This window comes from Micromesistius poutassou (assembly GCF_964030765.1).
Source record: "Micromesistius poutassou genome assembly, chromosome: 2".
Lineage (NCBI taxonomy): Eukaryota > Metazoa > Chordata > Actinopteri > Gadiformes > Gadidae > Micromesistius > Micromesistius poutassou.
The window spans coordinates 4,463,345-4,470,844 of NC_140272.1; the positions used below are offsets into that span (position 1 = coordinate 4,463,345).

At 46.7% G+C, this 7,500-nt stretch overlaps 2 protein-coding genes across 2 annotated transcripts in view; both read right to left on the reverse strand.

Moving 5' to 3' along the window:
* Positions 1 to 6,594, reverse strand: part of LOC311339296 (semaphorin-3D-like) — a 48,074-nt gene extending 41,480 nt beyond the window's left edge. The window contains exon 1 of the mRNA XM_084464678.1: positions 6,469 to 6,594. The gene's annotated coding sequence lies outside the window, so the exon portion shown is untranslated. The remainder of the gene's footprint in view (positions 1 to 6,468) is intronic.
* Positions 6,595 to 6,995: 401 nt separating this feature from the next.
* The window catches only part of ssuh2.1 (ssu-2 homolog, tandem duplicate 1), a 10,024-nt gene continuing 9,519 nt past the window's right edge, over positions 6,996 to 7,500 (reverse strand). The window contains exon 12 of the mRNA XM_084464456.1: positions 6,996 to 7,500. This exon is cut by the window's right edge and continues 1,330 nt beyond it. The gene's annotated coding sequence lies outside the window, so the exon portion shown is untranslated.

Genomic DNA, 7,500 nt, shown 5'->3' on the forward strand with positions numbered 1-7,500 from the left:
CCATCACCATCACCACCACCACCAACCCAAACGTTACCTCCACCTCCACAACTATCTCCATGTCCTCTACTAACAAGATCGGCTCCCTCAACCATCTCCATCTCCACCACCCTCATCATCTCCAACCCGGCCATCATCACATCCCCCCCCCCCCATCCCTCCCCTCCGTCCTCGCCCAGAGGGCTCCTGGGTGGGGAGCTTCCTCCCTGGTGATGTATTAACGGGCCGGGCCGGTCCTCAGAGCCCCGCCTCCTGAACTACCACCGGCGTGGAGCCGAGTCATTAACCCCGCGGCGGCGGCGGCGGCGGCTGGGCTCCAGCCCGGGGTCGGGGTCGGCTACATGCTTCCTCCGATCCCCCAGAAGTGGGCCGGGGTAAATAAAGCGTATTAATCACGTGAGGCCGCACCTCGCCCCGCAGTGAGCGCGCCGCCGTGGGTGGACCGTGGAAAAACACGGCTGGAGATAACATGGGTTCATGGATGTGATGTGATGAGAGGAGAGGAGGACAGGAGAGGAGAGGATCGGAGAGAAGGGGAGGGCACAGGAGAGAGGAGGAGAGGAGAAAAGCGGAGAGGGGAGGAGGGGACTGAAGGGGAGAGGAGAGGAGGAGAAGGGAGAGCATGGTGCAGCAGCAACAACCTGGCGCTCAACACCTAAAACACCGACCTGGCCCAAAAGAAACCAAAGGAAGTAATTGTGGATTTTCGTAAGACCGGACAACTGAGCCACTCCCCACTCCTCATTGGGAATGAGGTGGTGGAGAGGGCCTCTAGTTTTAAGTATTTAGGTGTGACTGTGTCGGAGGACCTGTCATGGGGGAGAAACATCGCCTCTGCCACGGCAAAGGCCCAACAACGCCTCTATACTTCCTCGGGAAGCTGAGATGGTCGAGACTGCCCCAGAGACTCATGGTCAACTGCTACCACTGTGCAGTGGAGAGTGTGCTGACCTATGGGTTACTGGTGTGGTTTTCCGGCTGCACCAGCGCAGAGAAGGAGGCCATACGCAGAGTGGTGAGAGCCGCAGGGAAGATCATTAGGGTCATCCTTCCAGACATCGCGACTGTGTACACCTCCCGCTGCATGCGCCAAGTGAAAAACATCCTCCGGGACAATCTACATCCAGCACATCACCTTTTTCAACCAATGCCCTCTGGGAGAAGATATTGGTCCATCAGGGCCAAAACTAGCAGGCTGGCCAACAGCCTATACCCCCATGCAGTCAGGCTGCAGTCAGTCTGCCCCCTCACTCCCCATTGGACACCCCTTTGTGACATAATTGCCTCCCATACACCTCCATAACTGTGACCTGGACTTTGCATTGCTGCAAAACACTCAACAACCCCACCCCCAGCAGATGTATCCATCTATTTATTTATTGCACTAAGCACTTTACTGGTTATGTGGAGTCTATGGGGTATTTATGAGATTTATGAGTAGTTAAGTGTGAAGTACTGGGTGATTAATTAATTGATTCATGGGGATTCAATTATGTATAAATGTATAAAGTGGTGGACAACTAAAACTACATGCCTGTGTTTTGCTCCAACAACATTTTGTTGTTATTCTGTAACTGTAACAATGACAAAAAAAAACTGAACTGAACTGAGAGAACGGGAGAGGAAAGGAGGGGGGCAGAGGAGAGGAGAGGATGAAGAGAGCAGAGGAGAGGAGAGGAAAGGAGAGAAAAGGGAGAGGATTTATTTTATTTTTATTATTTTTTTTTTTCTGTTCTCTTACACCAAGAAGTGAGAAAGTTCAAATAAGAACCAATAAACAATGTCTTGAGTAACTGGGAACACCATGTTAAGTATCAGTGTAGAATAATAAGTTAGGGAAATTGTTTTGATAATTAAAATATCTGCACGCCTCAACGTGTCTACGACTTCATATCTAAAACATCTCCCGTCGTAATCTCCCTGGCCGGTCCATCTCCAAGAGTTTCCAGAACAAACCTCACAAAGTCCAGCGCGTTCAAACTCTCCCTGTTTACACAGGCTTCCTTCCAACACGCCTCAGAAGCAGCAGCAGCTCTGTGAGATATAGGTGCTGGCTGCTTTGATTCATGCTCATTTAACGGGCCGCTCAGATGAGTTACGGACGGTGTCTCCCTGCGTCGGCCCAGCTGGGCTCCAACAAAGAGATCTGCTGCAGCTGCTTCTGCTGACAAATGAGAACTTGTTATCTAATTACCCTCTTAATGACCCAGGCACAGCAAGTCACACTCACTGTAGAGTCTAGATGATTCTCTCTCCCTCTTTCCCATTCTCAAGCTTATTTCTACTTTTAACGACGGCATATTAGCCGGTTTCCCCCGGTCTCGTGCAGCCATATAGAGGTGTGCTAGCCTCGTGCTGATAGCTCTGCTTTATCCGGGCTAATCCCGGTAATTTAGGAGGAGATAATGGGAGAAGTTTAGGGTTTTATCTGCTGCACTGCGCCCGGTGGAGCGTGACAGCAGACAGGAGATTATCTGAGATGGAACAGCCCCAAGGCTCTGAGTACAGCCAACATCTCCATAAAAAGTAAATAACTCTCGCCCCCAGAGAGAGAGATAGTCTCTCTACCAACACTTCAACCCCCAGAGTGGTGGGATAGAGAGGGAGAGAGGGGGAGAGGGAGAAATAGAGAGAGAGAGAGAGAGAGAGAGAGAGAGAGAGAGAGAGAGAGAGAGAGAGAGAGAGAGAGAGAGAGAGAGAGAGAGAATGAATGGGAAAGAGAAAGGGAGAGGGTAAGATATATAGAAAAAGGGAGGGAGTGTGGTGTGGGACATATATATTAGAGAGTTAGGGAGAGAGGGAGGGAGAAGAGATATGTAATGAGGGAGGGAGAAAGATATACAGGATATAGAGTGATAAAGAGAGGAAGAGAGAAGGAGGAGAGAGATGGAACAAAAGGAGAGGAGTGTGATAAAAGGTAAGAGTTAGAGTAGGATATAAGAGAGAGGGAGGGAGAGAGAGGGGGGGTAAAACAGAAATTAATCGTCACGCAGAGGTCCTCATAGATATAATAAAATATTTACTCCTGTAATAACAACAGAGATGTATTCTCACTGGGTTGAAATATCACCAGTTATGAGTTAAACAAGTGGACCAAAACACATGGACCAACACACAGTACCTCTGTCACTCTCTCCATAGCCTTCTCTCTCTCCAGCTCTCACTCTCTTCATCTCTCTCTATATATCTCTCACTCTGACCATCACTCCATCTCTCACTCTCTGATTCTCTCCATTCTTTCTCTATCTCTTTCTCTACCAACTTGCTCTCTCTATCTCTCACTCTGTTCATCTTTCCAACTCTCACTCTCTCTCCATCTCTCACTCTCTCTCTTTCCAAATAAATTAAACAACCGGGCTAACTTTCTATTTTGTTTCCATCAAATAATAAACAAGCAAGCTAACAAACAAACATGTGATTGTTTGTGTACATGTGTGTGCGTGTGTGTGTGTATGTGTGGGTGCACTTGCGAGTGTGTGCGTGTGTACTGTATCGAATGCAGACAAGAGAACTGTGTCCCTGTGTATGATATGGTGTGAGAATGTTTCAGATTGAGTTACTGTATTACACATTGAACAGAATGTTCTAGAGACTAAAGATGTGTTTCATATACGATACAAGAATAGATAGAAAGAAGTCAATGATAAATGCGTAACTGTTCCGGGAGGAAGGAGAGAGGAAGGAGGGAGGGAGGGAGGAAGGAGAGAGGACTGAATAGGCTACGCAGGTGAATGTGAGTTGGCACAGTTTTCATCTTTCAGTTTGTTGATCGTCACAAAGTGACTTCCTGTCTCTGTGTTGTTTGTTGTTGAAGGCAAAATCCTGTTTTTCTTTACAGAAAACATCTGTGCCAGTACAGCATCAACACACACACACGCACACGCACACACACACACATGCACACGCACACGCACGCACACACACACACACATGCACACGCACACGCACGCACACACACACACACACATACACACCAACAACAGGACACTTTTCTGGAAGCAATTTATTGTATTTGCAGCCACTTAAAAATAAAATGTCATGTTATATTCTTCCTCTACTCTGTATTGTGCTGTACTGTGCTGTACTGCACTCTACTCTCTACTCTATTTAGATCTAGATGTTTTCTACTCTACTATATCATAGCCCATCAACATTCTCAACTTTTTTTTTCATTTTTATGCTTTATGATAGAGTGAGATAGACAGAGCGGTACGGGAGAGAGAGGACATGTAGCAAAGGACCACGGGCGGGAATCAAACCCGGGTCGCTGCGATCAGGACTGAGCCTTAAAGGCTCTATCTCTGATCCATTCTACTCTACTGTACTCTAATGTACCGGTCTGGTCTGCTGGTCTTTATTTATTTCATTGTTTCTTTACCTACTTTCAGTGGTTTCTCACTTCATCCTTTCCTTCTCTTGTTATTTAATTCCTTTACTTTCAGTCTGTCTTCCTTTCTTTTGTTCTTGAAAGTCTCTTTCTTTCTTTCTGTTCTTCATTCTTTCTTTCTTTCCACCTTTCCTCCCTTCATTCCTCTATTCTTTCTTCCTCTATTGCTGCCTTTATATTCAACCTGTCTTTCTGACTGGTTTCTTAAAGCGTGAGACCCCAGCATGTGTCTGTCCGGGGGCTGTCTGTCTGTCCGGGAGGGTGTGTCTGTCCGGGGGGGTCTGTCTGTCTGGGGGGGGGGGGGTGTGTTGACGTCACTCTGTTCTCTGGTACAACTGTGTGGTCATTCATACGAATGAAAGGAGACACAATATGAGCAGGAAAACAACACGCACACACACACTCACACACACCAACACATACACACGCTCACACTCCAACCCATGCACACACACACACACACACACACACACACACCCCAACACATCCACACACCAACACACACACTCTCACACACACACACACACACACACACACACACACACACACACACACACCAACACATCCACACACCAATACACACCAACACACACACACACACACACACACACACGTCTCACACACACACACACACACACATACACACAGGGCAGGAAACAGTGGCTTTGCGTACAGATTGTATTGGTGGGGGGGGATGGGGGGGGCAAAAACAGGAAAGCCAGACAATCGGAGGAGGTTACTCATGGTCACACACACACACACACACACACACACACACACAGAGACAGTCGGTAACAGAGTGTTTGTGCTGTACAGAATCATTTGAAGGACTTCCTGTACTGAAAATGGAACAAATAAAGACTGTTGGGCCGACGAAGGAAGATACGTTCTGGAGTTTAGTGCATCTCACTCCCCCGAGTATAACAGATATATCATCTTTAATGTCACACACACACATACACACCTCTATGTATTACCACTGTACCTCCAAAGCTGTGTGTGTCACTGCATGGTGTTCCTATCAGCATCTACACAAACACACACGCGCACACACACACACACACACACACACACATCTCAATCTCCTGCTGGCCTATTTCATTGCGTTCCAGGGTTTTCCATCAGACCACCTGCTGAGTGTGTTCTCCTCTGGCAGGGCGCTGGAATCTGCATGAGGAGCCAAGACGCCCACCGGAGCAACACAGTGATAAAGACTATCAAGGAACGAAGATTAGAGGAGAGGAGAGGAGAGGAGAGGAGAGGAGGGGTGGAGGGGAGAGGAGAGGAGAGGAGAGGAGAGGCGAGGAGAGGAGAGGAGAGAGGAGAGGCGAGGAGAGGAGAGGAGAGAGGAGAGAGGACAGGAGAGAAGAGGAGAGGAGGGGAGGAGGGGAGGAGAGGAGAAGAGAGGAGAGAGGAGAGAGGAGAGACAAGAGGAGATGAGTGGAGAGGACAAGAGAGGCGGAGAGGCAGGAGAGGAGAGGAGAGGAGAGGAGAGGAGAAGGGAAGAGATGATATCAGAAGAGGAACAGAGGAGAATATAAAAGCGACGAAGAGAGACAGAAAGGAGAAAGGAGAAGAGAGCAGGATATCGCAGTATATATGCTAATGAGCTCATACCATATTACCATACCGTGAGATAGGCTCGAATAGTTCTCGGTGTAACGCGTGTCACTGACCCCGATCTACAAGTGGTTCTTAGAGATAAACCAGAGTAAATAAACCTTCCACAGTCTGTTAGTGAGGACTGATTTAAATTCCATGAATATTATAACACAGCAAGACAGATGGAGCGAAACTAAATAAAAACTTGAATAAAACAAATAGAATAAATCATCAAAGCCAATTTATAATTATTAATCACACTACACGCAAATAAAACGCGCATCATCAAACCGTGTTATCCAAGAAACAACGTAGGCCTATGTTAAATGTGGAAATATATATTATTATATACAGTGCGTATATAAATATCGGACCGTTTTCCTTGTTTAAACTTCATCAGCCATTACAATGGATGTTGTTACACCGCTTTCAACACAACAATAAAGTTTCTCATGACTAAATAAGTTTCAATAACTTACCTTTTCTGTGTCACTCGGTCTCTTCTAATAACCTACGCATTCCCCAAAAGCAGACGAAGATAAGTCAAGGAGTCGTCGGAAAGTGTTACGGTCGTAAGTGTGGATAACCTGAAGCATCCCCGTCGCGTCTCTCCTCACGTTATAAACACAACCGCTGCTGTCAGTGGAGGGGAGGGTCGGGAACACTCCCCCGGGAAACAGCACCGGCCCGCCGCGGTGAGGCCGCGATGTGCGCCCTTCAGATGGGCTCCAAGTACCGCTACAGAGCACCCCCTAGCGGACCGATGAAATCATTACACTCAAAAGATCCGGTTAGGTCTTGAGTTATTGATCGATAGATTTAACTAATTTAATTCGATTGTGTTTATTTCTCACAAAGAAAGAAAGGAAGAAAAAAAACAATAGCCGTCTTAGTATATATGAATATTTTAATATGACAGTCTAGTACATATTGTTGTGACAAAATTCCTTTGTTGAAACATGACTAGAACACGAGACAGAGGTAGCCGAATACATTTGAATATCATTAAAAGTCAGACATTAGTTTGAAACTACACCTTGTATAAAAAAGGGAACCCTGATATTTTTCCAAACACATCTTCATCAAACCCAAAGACCCCCTCAGTGCGCAGAGTTCCCCCTCTTCCTCTCTCCTCTTCGTTAACCTGGAGGCCATGAAACACTCGGAACAAAGCATGACGACACAGACACAAGCAGAACTCATATACGGTGAGGTTTAAACCATTTAATGATTACAACCTCAGGTAAAAAACGTGTAAACCAGCAGCCCTGAGCAGAAGAAAAACGTGCGTTGGTGTGGAGATGGTTCACGTTTGTTCCATCAACTGTATTCAGTAAAAAAAAAAAAGGATTGAAAACACATCTATAAAGGATCAAAACGATGACACTGCCGCTGTGAGTGATCTGAGGATGTAGTGTTAGAGTTAGTGGAACACTGGATATCCTGATCCTACTGGAAGGACAGAGGAACCAGCCCAGAGCACAGCACAGATCTGTTCTGGTCCCGGCTTT